Source organism: Pleurodeles waltl, chromosome 8 (assembly GCF_031143425.1).
Source record: "Pleurodeles waltl isolate 20211129_DDA chromosome 8, aPleWal1.hap1.20221129, whole genome shotgun sequence".
In the NCBI taxonomy this organism is placed as follows: domain Eukaryota; kingdom Metazoa; phylum Chordata; class Amphibia; order Caudata; family Salamandridae; genus Pleurodeles; species Pleurodeles waltl.
Window position 1 is genome coordinate 88,691,796 of NC_090447.1, and position 17,429 is coordinate 88,709,224.

At 45.9% G+C, this 17,429-nt stretch overlaps 1 protein-coding gene across 1 annotated transcript in view; it reads right to left on the reverse strand.

Moving 5' to 3' along the window:
• KCNE3 (potassium voltage-gated channel subfamily E regulatory subunit 3) overlaps window positions 1–17,081 on the reverse strand; it is a 72,025-nt gene extending 54,944 nt beyond the window's left edge. The window contains exon 1 of the mRNA XM_069203802.1: window positions 16,947–17,081. The gene's annotated coding sequence lies outside the window, so the exon portion shown is untranslated. The remainder of the gene's footprint in view (window positions 1–16,946) is intronic.
• Window positions 17,082–17,429: the final 348 nt, after the last annotated feature.

A 17,429-nucleotide genomic window follows, 5' to 3' on the forward strand; every position in this document is an offset into this window, starting at 1 on the left:
AGGTGTAGGATTCATGACATCCATGCTGGTAGGCATTTTTAAGAGTGCTTGGTCTGCGGAAGTAGAAATGCAGAATTCAGAAAATAACACAATGGTTAGAGTTGACTTTACTAATAATTTATTTCAACCCAAATAAACCTTTTGTAAGCAAAATTAGGATAATCAAAGACTGGGGAAAAAAACATAACTTTCTTGTCTGCACCGTGCAGTGTGCATGCAGCTCTTTGATGGCAGTTCATAGCTCACTGTGCTACATTCGGACAATATGAACTGCAAAGTAACAAAAGGATCTCTGTGACAAAAGCAGTATCCCACTAAGCTATACACAAAAACTGTTCTGTGACCTGCATAGTACTCGTTCTTTGCAACAAGCATATTAACCCTCTGCAATACCTTAGATGAGTCAACATTGCCATTAGACAAAGCTCTGATCTCTCTCCAGCAGGTTCATTAATCACCAGAATTATCTTGGCACTTTTATTGTTGCCTGAAGACTGTTGGATATTCAATAAACTCTGCAGTGCTCTTAAAAAAGTTGCACTGCCACAAAACAGCCCCCCAGTAACAAAAGTGGCCCTCCACCCTTCCAGCCTCCCAGGGAAATTCCTGATGCCCTGTGCGCTAGTCTGGCCTTGACAGTTATCTTCAGGGGCTTCACTTGGCCAGTAAGATTGGGGCTGTGTTAGCTTCAGATTTCCCAACAATCAAGCTGGGACATCTTATAAACAAGCATTTGCAATGCAATGGATCGTGCATTGGCTCGAGTTAGAGCTATTAGCGTTCTAAATTCCTAACTGGGCTTTTCTTGCCACATAAAATGAAAAGTAAAACAGTTGACATAAGTGAGCCGATTCAAAGCTCATTGGCTGCCATGAGCATGAGTGTGATGGAGAGACACAAAAAGAAAAATAAGTTTGCTCACCGTCAAACATATCTGGAAACGTGCAATTATTCCTGTATCAGGGTTGATGGCCAAGGCGGTAACAAAACCGCCCGAGAAGGGACGAACATAAAGCGTTTACCAATGATAACAAAGGAGTTTTGAAAGGCAAGCATATGACCGAGTTTTAGTGATGGGCGGGAGGTGAGCATGGGTAAAAGCCCACAGATAGATTACAACATGTCAGAGCGCTTTCGCGCTCGACCTAAAAACACAATATCTAAGAAGCAGGACATGGGGGGGGGGGGGGCTTAAAGGGTAGTATCAAGATAGAGGAATGCAGACTTTAAGGGTACTTAAAACTCAGTATGCGAAAGAGTGTCTGTTTTTGTCAGTATGGGGAAATCCCAAGGGAAATCTGACAGACACTTCACATTACCCGACTGAATGTGCTTGTACCCAACTATTTACTTCAGAATACATTTTTAGGGGGTGTGTAACACCCCCCTTGGAGCTACGCCCCTGCTTATCTCATCTCAGGGTTGCTAGGCTTGTGGTAGAAGGAGGATGTGAGAGAGAGAGCGCACGCTCAGAGTATATTGGCAGGCTCCGCTGAGTTCCTCTGCTGGTCCCTCATTGATTTTGGGGTAAGTGCTAGAGGATTTCAAACCCACCTTCTTGCAATATTATCCTGATTGAGACCATCTACGTTAGATATCTTGACCATTAGCGGAGGAGAAAAGACAGAGATCTGTCTGGATGGTCTGTAGCAGGCATTCCTACATCAATAGTGCTCTACCGCGCCCAGTCCTAATATGGTGAAAAGTATGGATGGCACTTAGAGAGATGAACTATGCTAAGGTCCTAAGGGGTATAAATTACATTTGTCAGATCTCTTTATGGATCAGGACTGTGCCTTCTTTGGTAAGGACTGGCTTGGTGTAAGTGGCTTGAAGGTGATTCTTTGACGGTAGAAGCTTGTCCTATGGTAGTCGTGAACTGGTCTGACAAATGTCAGCCTGATAGGCAGTGCTTCTAAAGACTGCTGAGATGGTTGCATCTAGACTGCCCTGACTGCCTTTGGCCTAGAAAAAACATGTTGTGGTGATCCAGCCTGTACTGGTTTGCATGAGTAACAGAAGAGTTTGATTGTGGGGACTATTCATTATCAAAGCCCATCCTGCACCAATGACGGACCCTTAATCACAGAAACATGATCTGTGGATTTTTGATGATTTTTCCATTTTAGAGGCCCTATTCTAGAGTGGAAAATACACAACTTGGTTGGACTTTTTGCTGACATATTATTCCTAATGGTGGGTGTTTTTGGCTGCAGAAATTGAGGTGTGAGTGTCCGCTATGGCAAATATTGGAAATGCCCTCATAGTCTTATCTTTGTATAAAGATGTGGTACACAAGTAAGATTTTCAGTCTTTACTCACTTGGCAGGAGGACAGAAAAAGGACCCTTCACTGTCCCTTTAAAAAGGCCAACCACCGTACCCTATGTTCCAGAACCCATTCTCCTCATCATTCCATCCCGTGCACTGCCCAATAGATGGCAGTACAATCATCATTACGTACATTTCGTTGAGCCATGGGTCTGACTTTGCTCTTAGAGCCCATGCACGAGCTGAGCTTTAGTAAATTCGTGCTATACAAATCATACAACAAACTTCACGTAAAATATAATAAAGTCTTTTAAAAAATTCAAAAAAGTTTAATTATTTAGCGTGGAAGCTTTGACGTTGATACATCACATTATAGCACATTGAACTGAGAAGTACGTCTTAAACCATGACAGATTTTAAACATGAACTTGGTGAACTAAGAGGTAAGACAGTGGTCATGTAAACCCTGTAGGTAGTCCAGATTGTTATAGAGCAACATTATAATCTATCAAATCAAACACAAAAGGTTTTAGTACAACTAGTATTTTGGACTCTCACATTTCGAAGTACTTTCATACGCAAAAATTAAGGAAAATATTTTTTTTAAATAAAATATCTTCCTAATATCACACAATTTAAGCAACTTGTCCAGGTTTTCTTGTTTCATTCTGTACAAATCAGCTACTAAATGGTTATCTCATTATTTTTCCTTATATAACACTGTTTTTACAGCTTTGTGCATTTTTTCTGCAGTTTTTATATAGCACAGACTTGATCAGAAGGTTTTGGAGCACTTCAGGTGAGCACGAGGTAACAATAATTGTTTGTAGACAAGGGGAGATTAAGTGATTTGCCCAGAATCTCAGGATGCTGAGCCAATGCTGAGACTCGAACATGGTGCCTCAGTTGCGTAGACAAGAAGTCTGGCCATAAGGCCACATCCTGGGGAAAGGGAGAGTGGCATGCAGAAGCCACTTTGAAGATTGGCTTGTTATGGGCTTGAGATCCCAACAGGACTACGAGCTGAGGTAGAGTCAGGCTTCAGGCTCAAGCCGGGCTCAAGCTTTCATTGGGTCGCCTGCTTCTAATATAGCCTTAGAGCCTGCAGTAGCGGGCTCTACTGGCCATTAAAGGCCCGCTCACGCATTAAAGGCCCGAGCCTTCGGCTCGGGCCTTTGACAAGGGAGCGGGCCTTTAATTACCAGTACAGCTCGCTTCGGCAGGCTCTAAGGCTATCAGAACATTCTGCCACTAGAAGTCAGAATGTTCTACTAAATAAAGCAAAGTCCTCACGAAGCCCGAAGGGATTAAAATCCCCTCGGGCTCCGTGAGGTCTTTGCTCACAGCTATTGCTGTGAACATAGAACATTGGAATGTTGACGCTCCCGGGCTTTTACCAGCCAGTAAAAGCCCAGAGCACTCCATCGTCTCCAATGGAGCTCCTAACATTCCAATGTTCTAATATTCAGTATAGAATACATAAAAAAGCAATCCCCAAAAAACATTCTAGAGCGACGTTACTCAAAGTACGGCCTGCGGGCCGCCAGCGGCCCCACGGACCTTCCTTGGCGGCCCGCGGACACGTACAGGAAACGCCATATAATAATGGCCGCAGTATATAAACATAGAAGAGGGCCGCGGGAGCATGCGCAATTGTGGCTTCTTTGCGCATGCTCCCGCGGCCCTCCTCTATGTTTACCTACGGCAGCCATTATTTAGGGCGTTTCCGTGACGATCCTGGAAGCCAAAGCCCCATAAAAGTTAGCGCTTGCAGCTAACTTTTACGGGGCTTTTTCGTATGCTTCCTGTCACCGTCTCCACGTCTGCTGCCCGCCTGCCTGCCTGCCGTTCTACATTTGTGGCATCTTTACAGTGCTTTATTGAGGCAGGTAAGGCTCTTTGGTTATTTATTTATTTGTTTTTAATGTAGTGTGTGTGTTACTGGGGTAGGGGTGAGAGCAGATTGCGCTGTGTGTGTGTGCGCTGTGTGTGTGTTACTGAGGTAGAAGTGAGAGCAGATGGCACTGTGTGTGTCACTGGGGTAGGGGTGAGAGCAGATGGCGCTGTGTGTGTGCGCTGTGTGTGTGTTACTGGGGTAGGGGTGAGAGCAGATTGCGCTGTGTGTGTGCGCTGTGTGTGTGTTACTGGGGTAGGGGTGAGAGCAGATGGCGCTGTGTGTGTGCGCTGTGTGTGTGTGTTACTGGGGTAGGGGTGAGAGCAGATGGCGCTGTGTGTGTGCGCTGTGTGTGTGTTACTGGGGTAGGGTGGAGAGCAGATGGCGCTGTGTGTGTGTTACTGGGGTAGGGGTGAGAGCAGATGGCGCTGTGTGTGGGATACTGGGGTAGGGGTGAGAGCAGATGGCGCTGTGTGTGTTACTGGGGTAGGGGTGAGAGCAGATAGCGCTGTGTGCAGATGGCACTGTGTGTGTTACTGGGGTAGGGGTGAGAGCAGATGGCGCTGTGTGTGATACTGGGGTAGGGGTGAGAGCAGATGGCGCTGTGTGCAGATGGCGCTGTGTGTGTTTAGTAATGTTTTGAAAAAGGGGGCGGGTGGTTGTGCCCCCTATAAGCCCCGCCCCCTCCCCACCCCCTGTAGGAGGCTGGACTGGCTTGTAGTGAGTACTAAGGGGTACTTACACCTTGCACCAGGCCCAGGTATCCCTTATTAGTGTATAGGGTGTCTAGCAGCTTAGGCTGATAGAAATGGTAGCTTAGCAGAGCAGCTTAGGCTGAACTAGGAGACGAGTGAAGCTCCTACAGTACCACTAGTGTCACTTGCACAATATCATAAGAAAACACAATACACAGATATAATAAAAATAAAGGTACTTTATTTTTATGACAATATGCCAAAGTATCTCGGTGAGTACCCTCAGTATGAGGATAGCAAATATACACAAGATATATGTACACAATACCAAAAATATGCAGTATAGTCTTAGATAACAGTGCAAACAATGTATAGTTACAATAGGATGCAATGGGGAAACATAGGGATAGGGGCAACACAAACCATATACTCCAAAAGTGGAATGCGAACCACGAATGGACCCCAAACCTATGTGACCTTGTAGAGGGTCGCTGGGACTGTAAGAAAACAGTGAGGGTTAGAAAAATAGCCCACCCCAAGACCCTGAAAAGTGAGTGCAAAGTGCACTAAAGTTCCCCAAAGAGCACAGAAGTCGTGATAGGGGAATTCTGCAGGAAAGACCAACACCAGCAATGCAACAACGATGGATTTCCAGACGAGAGGACCTGTGGAACAAGGGGACCAAGTCCAAAAGTCACAAGCAAGTCGGAGATGGGCAGATGCCCAGGAAATGCCAGCTGTGGGTGCAAAGAAGCTGCTACTAGGCAGTAGAAGCTGAGGATTCTGCAAGAACGACAAGGGCTAGAAACTTCCCCTTTGGAGGATGGATGTCCCACGTCATGAAGAGTCGTGCAGAAGTGTTTTCCTGAAGAAAGACCGCAAACAAGCCTTGCTAGCTGCAAATCGTGCGGTAAGGGTTTTTGGATGCTGCTGTGGGCCAGAAGGGACCAGGATGTCGCCAATTGCATCTGGGGACAGAGGGGGGTGTCCAGCAAGACAAGGAGCCCTCTCAGAAGCAGGCAGCACCCGGAGAAGTGCCGGAACAGGCACTACGAAGAGGAGTGAAACGGTGCTCACCCGAAGTTGCACAAGAGAGTCCCACGACGCCGGAGGACAACTCAGGAGGTCGTGCAATGCAGGTTAGAGTGCCGTGGACCCAGGCTTGGCTGTGCACAAAGGATTTCCACCGGAAGTGCACAGAGGCCGGAGTAGCTGCAAAAGATGCGGTTCCCAGCAATGCAGTCTGGCGTGGGGAGGCAAGGACTTACCTCCACCAAACTTGGACTGAAGATTTACTGGACTGTGGGAGTCACTTGGACAGAGTTGCTGGATTCAAGGGACCTCGCTCGTCGTGCTGAGAGGAGACCCAGGGTACCAGTAATGCAGTTCTTTGGTGCCTGCGGTTGCAGGGGGAAGATTCCGTCGACCCACGGGAGATTTCTTCGGAGCTTCTAGTGCAGAGAGGAGGCAGACTACCCCCACAGCATGCACCACCAGGAAAATAGTCGAGAAGGCGGCAGGATCAGCGTTACAGAGTTGCAGTAGTCTTCTTTGCTACTTTGTTGCAGTTTTGCAGGCTTCCAGCGCGGTCAGCAGTCGATTCCTTGGCAGAAGGTGAAGAGAGAGATGCAGAGGAACTCTGATGAGCTCTTGCATTAGTTATCTAAGGAATTCCCCAAAGCAGAGACCCTAAATAGCCAGAAAAGAGGGTTTGGCTACTTAGGAGAGAGGATAGGCTAGCAACACCTGAAGGAGCCTATCAGAAGGAGTCTCTGACATCATCTGCTGGCCCTGGCCACTCAGAGCAGTCCAGTGTGCCAGCAGCACCTCTGTTTCCAAGATGGCAGAGGTCTGGAGCACACTGGAGGAGCTCTGGGCACCTCCCAGGGGAGGTGCAGGTCAGGGGAGTGGTCACTCCCCTTTCCTTTGTCCAGTTTCGCGCCAGAGCAGGGCTGAGGGGTCCCTGAACCGGTGTAGACTGGCTTATGCAGAAATGGGCACCATCTGTGCCCATTAAAGCATTTCCAGAGGCTGGGGGAGGGTACTCCTCTCCTGCCTTCACACCTTTTTACAAAGGGAGAGGGTGTAACACCCTCTCTCTGAGGAAGTCCTTTGTTCTGCCTTCCTGGGCCAAGCCTGGCTGGACCCCAGGAGGGCAGAAACCTGTCTGAGGGGTTGGCAGCAGCTGCAGTGAAACCCCTGAAAAGGCAGTTTGGCAGTACCCGGGTCTGAGCTACAGACCCGTGGGATCATGGGGTTGTGCCAACAATGCCAGGATGGCATAGAGGGGGCAATTCCATGATCTTAGACATGTTACATGGCCATATTCGGAGTTACCATTGTGAAGCTACACATAGGTAGTGACCTATGTGTAGTGCACGCGTGTAATGGTGTCCCCGCACTCACAAAGTCCGGGGAATTTGCCCTGAACGATGTGGGAGGACTCTGGCTAGTGCCAGGGTGCCCACACACTAAGTAACTTAGCACCCAACCTTTACTAAGTAAAGGTTAGACATATAGGTGACTTATAAGTTACTTAAGTGCAGTGAAAATGGCTGTGAAATAATGTGGGCATTATTTCACTCAGGCTGCAGTGGCAGGCCTGTGTAAGAATTGTCAGAGCTCCCTATGGGTGGCAAAAGAAATGCTGCAGCCCATAGGGATCTCCTGGAACCCCAATACCCTGGGTACCTCAGTACCATATACTAGGGAATTATAAGGGTGTTCCAGTATGCTAATGTGAATTGGTGAAATTGGTCACTAGCCTGTTAGTGACAATTTGTACAGAGAGAGCATAACGACTGAGGTTCTGGTTAGCAGAGCCTCAGTGAGACAGTTAGGCATCACACAGGGAACACATACATATAGGTCACAAACTTATGAGCACTGGGGTCCTGGCTAGCAGGATCCCAGTGAAACATAACAAACATACTGAAAACATAGGGTTTTCACTATGAGCACTGGGCACTGGCTGGCAGGATCCCAGTGAGACAGTGAAAACACCCTGACATACACTCACAAACAGGCCAAAAGTGGGGGTAACAAGGCTAGAAAGAGGCTACTTTCTCACACCCCGCTGTCACTTCAGTGCGGCCCTCGGCCGCAAACCATACTGCAATTTTGGCCCCCGAGAAAAAGTTTGTGAGTACCCACGTTCTAGAGCATTCCTATGTTTGGTCATGTCAGCTTGACTTCTGAGACCTGTTGTGAACATCTTTCACTGGATGGTGCAACGACAAAACTGAGTTTTTAAACCCCCACCAAAAAAAATAGCGTGCATGCCAACAGACCGGTTTCAGGCGGGAGTCTCTTTATTTTAGCTGTCCCCCGCCTGAAATTGCCTCTGCTTCAAGGGAAGTCAATTAGAAATACATCCCCCCCAGTTTTCTTTGCAAATATCCTTTCCTGGCATGGAACGTCGCCAGGCATGAAGCAGGTGCACGTGGTGTATTTGACAGGGGATACTGGCATGCCCGTCTTAATAAGCAGTCCACGGAAAGGTCTGTCTACAGCTGCACGAGCAGTGAGAGCTGCAAATGGACATTCTGACTAACCCGGGCCTGCGGACTGCCAGGGAGTTAAAGATGGGACGCCCGAGTCATGTAGACATTAGGGAACATTCAGAAATGTTTGTCAATATGAAGCGGGCGTCAGCAGCTTCCGGGTGTTGCTTGGTTTTGTGAACCGACCCCTGTGGGGTTAGTTAATTCATTCTATAGTTGAACACGTATGGAACCTGCTGTGCTGTTTGCTCTGAGGTGAAACCAGGCAGCGTTTGTCTGTTTATCTCTGAGATTGCTCAATAAATCTGTAACCTATTCTCTGTAACCTTCAAATTCTGATAGGACGTGTTTGGAGGAGCACACACGAGATTTGTGTTATCTCACAGGCAGACTGTGGCCCAGCTTCTCAAAGGTCTAGCGTCGGCTTAGCGTTGCTTTTGTAACGCTAAACCGATGCTAAACTTTTATTTTGGCCTTCACAAACCAACACAAATAGGTATTTGCATTGGTTTGTGTGGCAAAGTCACGCAAAGCAGCGCAAAAAGCACCTTTGCGTTCCTTTGCGTCAAGGGGGCGGCACATGGGTGGTGCACGGCCGTACACGTGCAACCACCCATACTTTTTGACGCTAAACCCTTTTCTGAAAGATGAGAAGAAAGGGTTTAGTGCCAAAAAATTAACACCTTTTAAAAGCAGGCGTAAAACGGAGGAATGTTTTAATTTCTCTCTGTTTTTCTGACTTTGCGTGTGTGCTGCGCTGTACAGAACACATCCAAAGAGGGAAAAGCATTTGCACTTGTCTAGGCACAGTATTTTGTACCAGAAGGGTACCCTTCCTGTACACAATCTATGCTAGACTCACGCACACACCCTTACACTTCAGTGCCGGTGCTAGGGGGAGGAGAGAGCCATTTCTATATCAATATGGAGCTCGACTGCTCTCTCCTTGTCCCGCAGCGCGGCTCTTTTGGATGCTGCATTGCGTGACACCTACCAGAATCTGGGCCTATATGTGTTGTCCCACTTTACAACTGAGATCTGGTCTGATAAGTAAGCAGCTACTGCAGTGCTTAACTTGTAAAAAATACATGCTCAATACCAGGACTGTGTGGTGTGGATTCCACCTCCTAATACCGCTCTCATCTGTCACCGGACACTCCCGGCCCCGTTCTCTCACTCTTGCAGTTTGCTTTCCATCCCTTTGTCCCTTTCTCTCCCCCTTTTCTGCATTTCTCTTGTTCTGGGTAAAAGTCTGATGATTAAAATTATGTCCCGGTCCCCCCAAAAAAGTGCTGGGGGCTCCACCTGCAATCATCAGCTAACATCAACCTCTGGTTTATTGCGGTAATTTATGGTGACTCCAAGGGATAGAGCGTTTACTTCAACAACTCCAATGGCCATTTATGGAAGATGAGACCAAAACATGTTATAATAGGAGACCTGCTGTAACTGTGATTAAGTAACCAGATTTTGAAAAACAAAAATTGAGGCGTTTAGGAAACATAGAAGAAAGACTACAATTTTACATAGGCTGAGGGGTAGAAAAGACTTCAACGACAACACTCATCAGCATAGAAATTCAGACAGCAAGGGACTAAATTAAATGCAACTTTTAAACCCAGCCTCTTGCATGTAAACTGAATTGCTTACTGATCAGAGCTGTTATACCTTGCTTCGTCCTTTAGTGTCACTGGCACTGCCCCTTTGTTGTCCCAGTGCTGGGACGATGTGCGATGTGCTGCCCAGTCCAGATTCTTCCTTTGAATTCTGGGCTTTGTAGTTTTATCTATTCCATTATGAAAGAGGACTACAAGTCCCAGAATTCAAAGGAAAACCCCTAGACTGGAGCAGCACATCACGCGTGGACCTGTGAAACCTGACAGCTATGCTACGCATGCCCTGAATTACAGGCCTAAATCGTAAAGAGGAAGGCGAAACTACAAGTACCAGCATGCTTAGCGCTACTGGCAGACCAGCCGGGACTAACTGCATGTCACTGTCATAATCTGAGGGGTAATTGAACCTTCACTGAAGTCATGACAGCTAGGGAGAGGGAAAATGTGTGTGATTAACAATGTGTGTCAAAGGTTAAGGGCCTCACTTTCTTTCCTTTGCACTGACTCTGTATTCCTCATTGTGGGGCACCTGCACTGGAAATACTGACTCAGCTAATTAGACCCACATAAACATTGCTATACCGCCCTGTCCCAGCTCATTTGATGACGTCACTAATAATGTCATTCCACCCTATCACTAAGAAACAACGCTATCCCATTCTATCCCGGCTCCTTTGATGACGTCACTAATAAACAATGCTATCCCACCCTGCCCCGGCTCCTTTGATGACGTCACTAATAAACAATGCTATCCCACCCTGCCCCGGCTCCTTTGATGACGTCATCAGAGACGGTCACGCGGCCTGCGGCTCATCAGCAAGAGTGGCCAGCTGACTCCCGATGTAACATTGCTGCCGCACCCCACCCGACAGGAACTCCCCGGGGGGGACCAGGCGCTTCTTGAGAGTGAATGATAGCTAACAAAGCTGAGGAGTAAATTAATAGACGCTTTCGCAAAGTTCTTTTGATAATTTTGCAATTTCGTGAAGCTTTACGTTTTCTCCCTTTTTGTGATTACTGCATGTGTTGCAACAAAAAAGAAACACGTTTGACGTTGTTTTTTTAGAATGAAAAATATATCAATGTGCTATAAAATATTGTCCAGGAAAGAAAAGAAAAACTTTGTTCGGGCAAAGGGAAGCAAAAAAGGACTCCATTTCTTTGAAAGGCGACGGGATACGCCACCAGCACGCAGATTCAGGCCGGGTTGAATTGTTAGGTCTGGAATAGAGGTATGTTGACTTGTTTCTCCAGCCTCATGTAATAAAAACAAAATCAAAAATACATACATATATATAGATAAAATAGAACGCCATTATGTCAGCCCTCTTCATCCATTCGTCTGTTCTGCTCTCATTCACATTTTGCTTTAGTCCACCACAACATAAGACAATGGACCAGACCATTTCAGCCATGAGCTCTCTTGCACTGGGGAGGCCATATTGTTTTGCACATGTGCATATTGGCTTAAAAACTAGTGCATTCTCTGTACACTTCAGTGTACGCGCTGGTGAGGTGTCTGTCTCATTTCGCCAGATATTTTTACATAAACACAGACAAAAACGCACACACACACTCTGCTCTGAAAGTCTCCAAAAATGTTGGTTATTTTACAAAATATTGCGTTTTGTTTCACTTACCACCCCTGCCAAACCCCATTCGTCTCCCATTCCAATGGCCTTTTAGCCTTCTCATGAGCCCTTCTTGTCATATATGTTGGAAAATATGAACCTCACCCCCACCTCCCTCCACCCAATCTTACAGACCAGGTTAAGCCACTGACTGTTATAAATGCAGGACTGTAAATACCAGAATGTAAGGGCCAGGAGAAGGCTTGAATGAACTATTCACACCCGAAGGGGACATCCTGAGATCTCTGCCTCCTGACTCCACACTGTGTGGCGAGCACCTGGAAGGGAGGCCAGCTTGCTGTTATCATCTAAGGTCACTGCAAGCCCAGGCAGGAGCAGTCCCACCCAGTCACTCACATGAAGGATGCAGTGTGCTACAATCAGCAGATTTCCAGGTGTACAATTACCTTCCCTGTACAGACCACTGCAGGCTGTTTGCTGAAAATTCACAGATTACGTTTATGATCAGGGTCTGTTATGACTACTGTTGCCCAATTAAATAAAATGTATGTGAGCCAGATGTTGTAAGAATCACTTCCTGTATCTAGATGACTCAGGGCTTCAGTCTCTATCTCACTATCACGATTTCCCTCCATGGTATAAACCAAAGCCTTCACTCATTCAAACAGCAAGATTATCTGAACACAGGGACAGGTTCATATCAAGTGGCAAAGAAGCTTCAAATAAGGCAGGTGGGGGCTCTAAACAAAAGCAATTTTCTGATATAAGTTAAATACTCTGTTACACGATAAGACTTCCTGTGTCGGCCTGCATAACTGACAATGAACACAACTTTAACAATGTCAAACTATTGGCTTTGCCGATGCTTGTTGGCACTGGCATGTGAAAGAATGTGCCAAGAAGCATGTGCGAGCAAGGCCAGCGTTCTTGGAAAAAGAGGGAGAGAGCGAGAGAGCCACCGAGGCAGCATGTGCACTGCCAAGGAATGTGTGATAACAAAAAAAAAACAAGCATTGGCAAAGCCAATTAGGTGTGGTCTTGGTTTCCAGCGTTTTGGCTTTGCCAACACTTCTTTAGTCCTTTCGTGGTTTTTTTTGTTAACATTTATTTTTGAGGAGCTTCCAGGCCCTCGCAAATTTATTTAAAAAAATAAACATTGACTAAAAACAAAATTGTGTTTTTGTCCTTACAAAGCACATTTTTGCATAGTAGTCTCCAGTACTAAAGGAAACTATTTTGTGCGCACGTTTTCTTTGCAAAACAGCAGATTGCTGTCACTCACAGTTAAGTTAGCTAATATTTGAAACAGGCTGAGCTACTGCCCCTTGCTGTATTCTGTGCAGTATGTACTTTGAGCCTGTGTATGTGTTGGTGTTTTTTGCTTGGTGTGTGCCTGTATGGATATAAATGTGTTGCTCAATAATATATACATATATATTCATTTAGAAAACCAAAGGTTACAGGGGCATTATAGGTTTACATTTAAAACATACTGAACCATAGAAATTCACCTGATATAGTTAGTTATCTCAAGTAACTATAACTCGTGCCCCAAGATAATTAACTCGCAACCCCTGACAGGCAGTTTTTTAATCAAAAACTTTGCTGCAAAAATTACATTGATTTTATCAATGATGTTGTCAAAGATGTCATGAGTGCAGTAATTTGTGATGTAATTAGCAGTGCATGGTGTAGGTGCGAATTATAGTTACCTCTGGGCATGATTTATAGTTACTTGAGATAACTCTAACTATAACAGCTGAATTTCTATGGTTTGGTATGTTTTAAATGTGAGCCTAACTATAACGTCCCTGTAACCTTTGTTTTTTAAGTGAATTTCTATGTTTTTTCTAATTCTATTTCCTAACTATAATGTCCCTGTAACCTTTGTTTTTTTCAGTGAATTTCTATGTTTTTTCTAATTCTATTTTCTAACTATAACGTCCCTGTAACCTTTGTTTTTTTTCAGTGAATTTCTACTTTTTTACCATACAGTAATTTTCATTACTATATGTTAATCCAACCACTGCCGAGCACGGCCAACCCCACCTAATCACCCATCCCTCAGAGAGAGACAAAGGGAGAGATTGAGAGAGCAATTCAGGCTTTGAGGAATGATATACTTAGAATAACATATTTCTGGACACATTGAAAAGAAAATTGTTTTTGTCAATTAAAAAGAGTGAGAACACCTTTCAGTATGAACCTTAAACGTTTGAAGTTTAAAAGAAATTAAAGAAGGAAAATGACAATGGACACACCTGGGTTAGGGTCTGTGACCTTAACTTTTGGGCTATAAGTGACTCCTTACTGTGATGCTTCCAAGAATATCCATGATCCATGACAGTCAACCCATGCATGTGATTGGAAAGAAACGTGAATGTTCCATCACTAGGAAGGTTTAACAGCCAAAATACTAGTAGATAAACAAACACAATGCCAAGCGATACTAGGATTTGAACTTCAGCCTACTGAGTGACAGCACAAGAACTTGACCATTAGCCCAGAAGTGACCCTGTTCCACTCTGCACCCAAACGTAACTATCACATTCGTACCAAACATCTTGTTAGTCTGACTGTGAAGTAATTGCATGGAGAGACCATTGCAATGACAATCTCTCTAAAGAGAGAGAGAGAGAGAGAGAGAGAGAGAGAGAGAGAGAGAGAGAGAGAGAGAGAGAGAGAGAGAGAGAGAGAGAGAGAGAGAGAGAGAGAGAGAGAGTGAGTGACGGGATCATAGGGAGAACCTCAAGGCCCCAGTGGTCCTAACCGGCATCCCATGTCCTACAGGAGCCGGCATTGCTCCCACAAGCAAGGAGCTGCGTTAAATAGCAGCTCTCTCTTTGTTAGATCAATGTTTTTATCTGTTTCCCTGCATGCATATTTGCAAGCAGGGAAACAGAGGAAAACTCGGATTCTGCCAGTGGGAGCTGTTTGACAGCTCTCACTGTCGGAAAGCAGCCTTTTATTGCATTTGCTTGGTGGGAGCTGTCAGCTCCCACCAAGCAAAAGCAAACAGCTATGTCCCGGGGGGTGGGCACCCCAGGACATAAAAGGAGCCAGCCCTCAAGGGTGGCAGTCCACAGGGCCATTACAGGCTCCACGAGGGGGCAGCCTGGCCCCCCTCCAACAAGCATTGCCCCGGGGAGATGGTGGTCCCTGGGGCTTAGGCGTGGCCGCGCCCCCAGCATCATATTAGTTTAAAGCCCCAGGAAGGCGGTGGTCCCCTGGGCTGTGGGGGGGCCACACAGCCCCCACCTTTTATTTGTTTAAAGCCCCAGGTGACTCTACCCTGGCCCCTTTTCTTATTTTTTTTGTGAGACTCAGCGGAAACCGAGTCCCAACATGGCTGCCAACACTTCTTTGTTGAAGTGTTGTCAGCCAGTCAGATCTCCGCACAAGAACAGGAGGATTCACAGAGCCTTGTTGTCCCTACATATACAAGTTTGGATTTTATTTCATTTCTAAAAAACTACTGAACAGATTTGTACCAAATAACAAAAAGGTTGTTTTCTGGACCAAGAAGTACCTTTCTGCCAAACTTGGTTTAATTCCGTCGAGTGGTTTGGGCGCTTTTGATGTTCAAAATCCCTATAGAAAAATGCATGGGGGAAACGTGTTTTGGGACCCCCCCTTTTTTTCGGACCCCGCTTGAGGGATCACCCTGAAACTTTCAAGACGTGAGCGTCAAATTTTCTTTCAAAAATTTCAGGAAGATTCGTCAAGCGGTGCCAAACATATAAGCAAAGTCAAAAAATACATTTTCTATAAAAACCAGGTCCTAACTATAACTACCTATTGGCGACCGCCAGTAGGTAATATAGGGGTATTTGTATATATGAGCGTGTGTGCACCCACTGGGTATGTTGGTGTGCAAGTGTGCATACACATGCACGCCTTCATACACATTATATACGCACACAAACACACCTTGTTTTGTGTGGTGTGTTTGCTTATATTTGAGTGTCTGTTCATGTGCGATATGTTCTCTGGTTTTATGTATCTATTTGTGGAGTGTGCATATGTGTGTGATGTGCCTCTGTTTCCATATAGATGTCAGCGTGGTTTGGTGTATTTGAGCCCACTGTGGGTTTGTGGTGTGTGTATGAAGATGGTGGTCTGGGGTTCTGATGTCATGTTTGTTTATGTGTGTCTGACTTGGAGGGGAAACAATTTAGCAAAAACATCTCCATCCATTGGATCCTTCATAGAAAGTATGGGGTTTCTTTTTGCTGTTCATATCTTTGTAGGGGGTGTGTGGGGCGCGTGTGTGTGTGTGTATCTGTGATTTGTCTATGTGTTTTTGAACAATTACTTTTAAGATCTGGCTGACAATGCAGCAGTTTATTCGACCTATTGTCACTAACTTTTTAAAATATACATCAAGATGGCTTATCCTTCACCTAGGGAGTTCTCTTCCTCGCCTCCTGTGGAGCCCTTGCATAGCAAAACACACTTTGTAAACAGACTCATTACACATCATACTTGTTTAAGCTAAACGTAATGAATACAGAAAACAAACACTTTTGTTTTGATTTTGCACCACAGCAGGCTTTTTAGGAAAGTTTTTATCATTACTTGCATTTTGCACACTGGAGTGTTCCGAATACACTGATAAACAAGCATTTGCTAAACCTAAGGATACATCTTTTATCTGCCAACACAGTCATGTGCAAATTCTGTTTCCATACTTTGCACATTAAAATCAGAGCTATTGTCTTTGCCAATGCTTGGTTAAACATGTGTTGTGTGCTGACTATGGACTGCCGTTACTGTCTGTGAGGGGGTTCAGCGCGCAAAGATGTGGAGTGTCAGTGTTTTTGCAGGTGTGTGTTCGCATATATTTGCGTGCGTAAGTGGCGTGAGCACGTATGTGTGGATTGCTGTGAATGTGGTGTGTGTACCTATGGCCCAAGCCAGTGCTTTGGGTGTAACTGTTGCATGTATCTGTACGTAGTTTGCCAGTGCCATGTGTGGTGCACGTTTGTATGTCTTTATATCTGTTTACATATTTGTTCATATAGGTGACCGTGTGTGCGTTTGCAAGATGCGATTATCGGCCAGTGTGTGTAGGTGTGCACGTGTCACGCCTATCTGTGGTGTGTTTTGCGTCTGCTTGTTGATTGCAGATGCCTGCAGAGTGTGTACTTGAGCTGTGTGTGTGTGTGTATGGGTGTGCATGTGTCAGTTGCGTGAATGTGTGCGTGGTGTCTCTGTCAGGGTGCACACCTGACATTCAACACGCAGCGCCCTCGAGACCCCACACACTGAGAAGAGAATAAGCTGGCCGGGTAGAATTAATGAATGAATGCTTCAATGTATGTGCAGTCCCACCCATAAAGCAGCTGACCGCCCGCGCCCCCAGAGTTCACTTACTTCCCCAGTGCCGCAGGGAGCGCTCCGCCGGCAGCGGTGGGACTCCCTCCTCCACCCCGGTGCGTCTGCAGCCCGACAGCAGCTCCGCTCTGAGGAAACTTTCATCCAAGACACTTCCAGCTCAAACACGCCCTCCGCAGAGCCCTTGTGGCCGCTGCCCAGGGCAGTGCTGAAGAGACAGAAGGGCTGAGAAGGCTTTGTGCCGCCCCCATGCCCAGGGGCACCCTGGCCTGTGCCTGAAACGGGTACTATGTAAGCAGCAAAGAAAATAATTGGTGGTGTAGCTGCCTGTCCCTCCCCCGCCCCCAAACTGGTGTGACTTCTCTAGCAATTTTTTTTTTTTTAAAGTAAGCAGAACACTGCATTCTGGGACTTGTAGTTCAAATCTTCCATTTGCGTAACGATGCCTTGAACTTTGTTATCTATTACTACCTTTGGTGGACGTGTGCAGGGTGAACGTTGTGCTCTGCAGCTGGCATATTA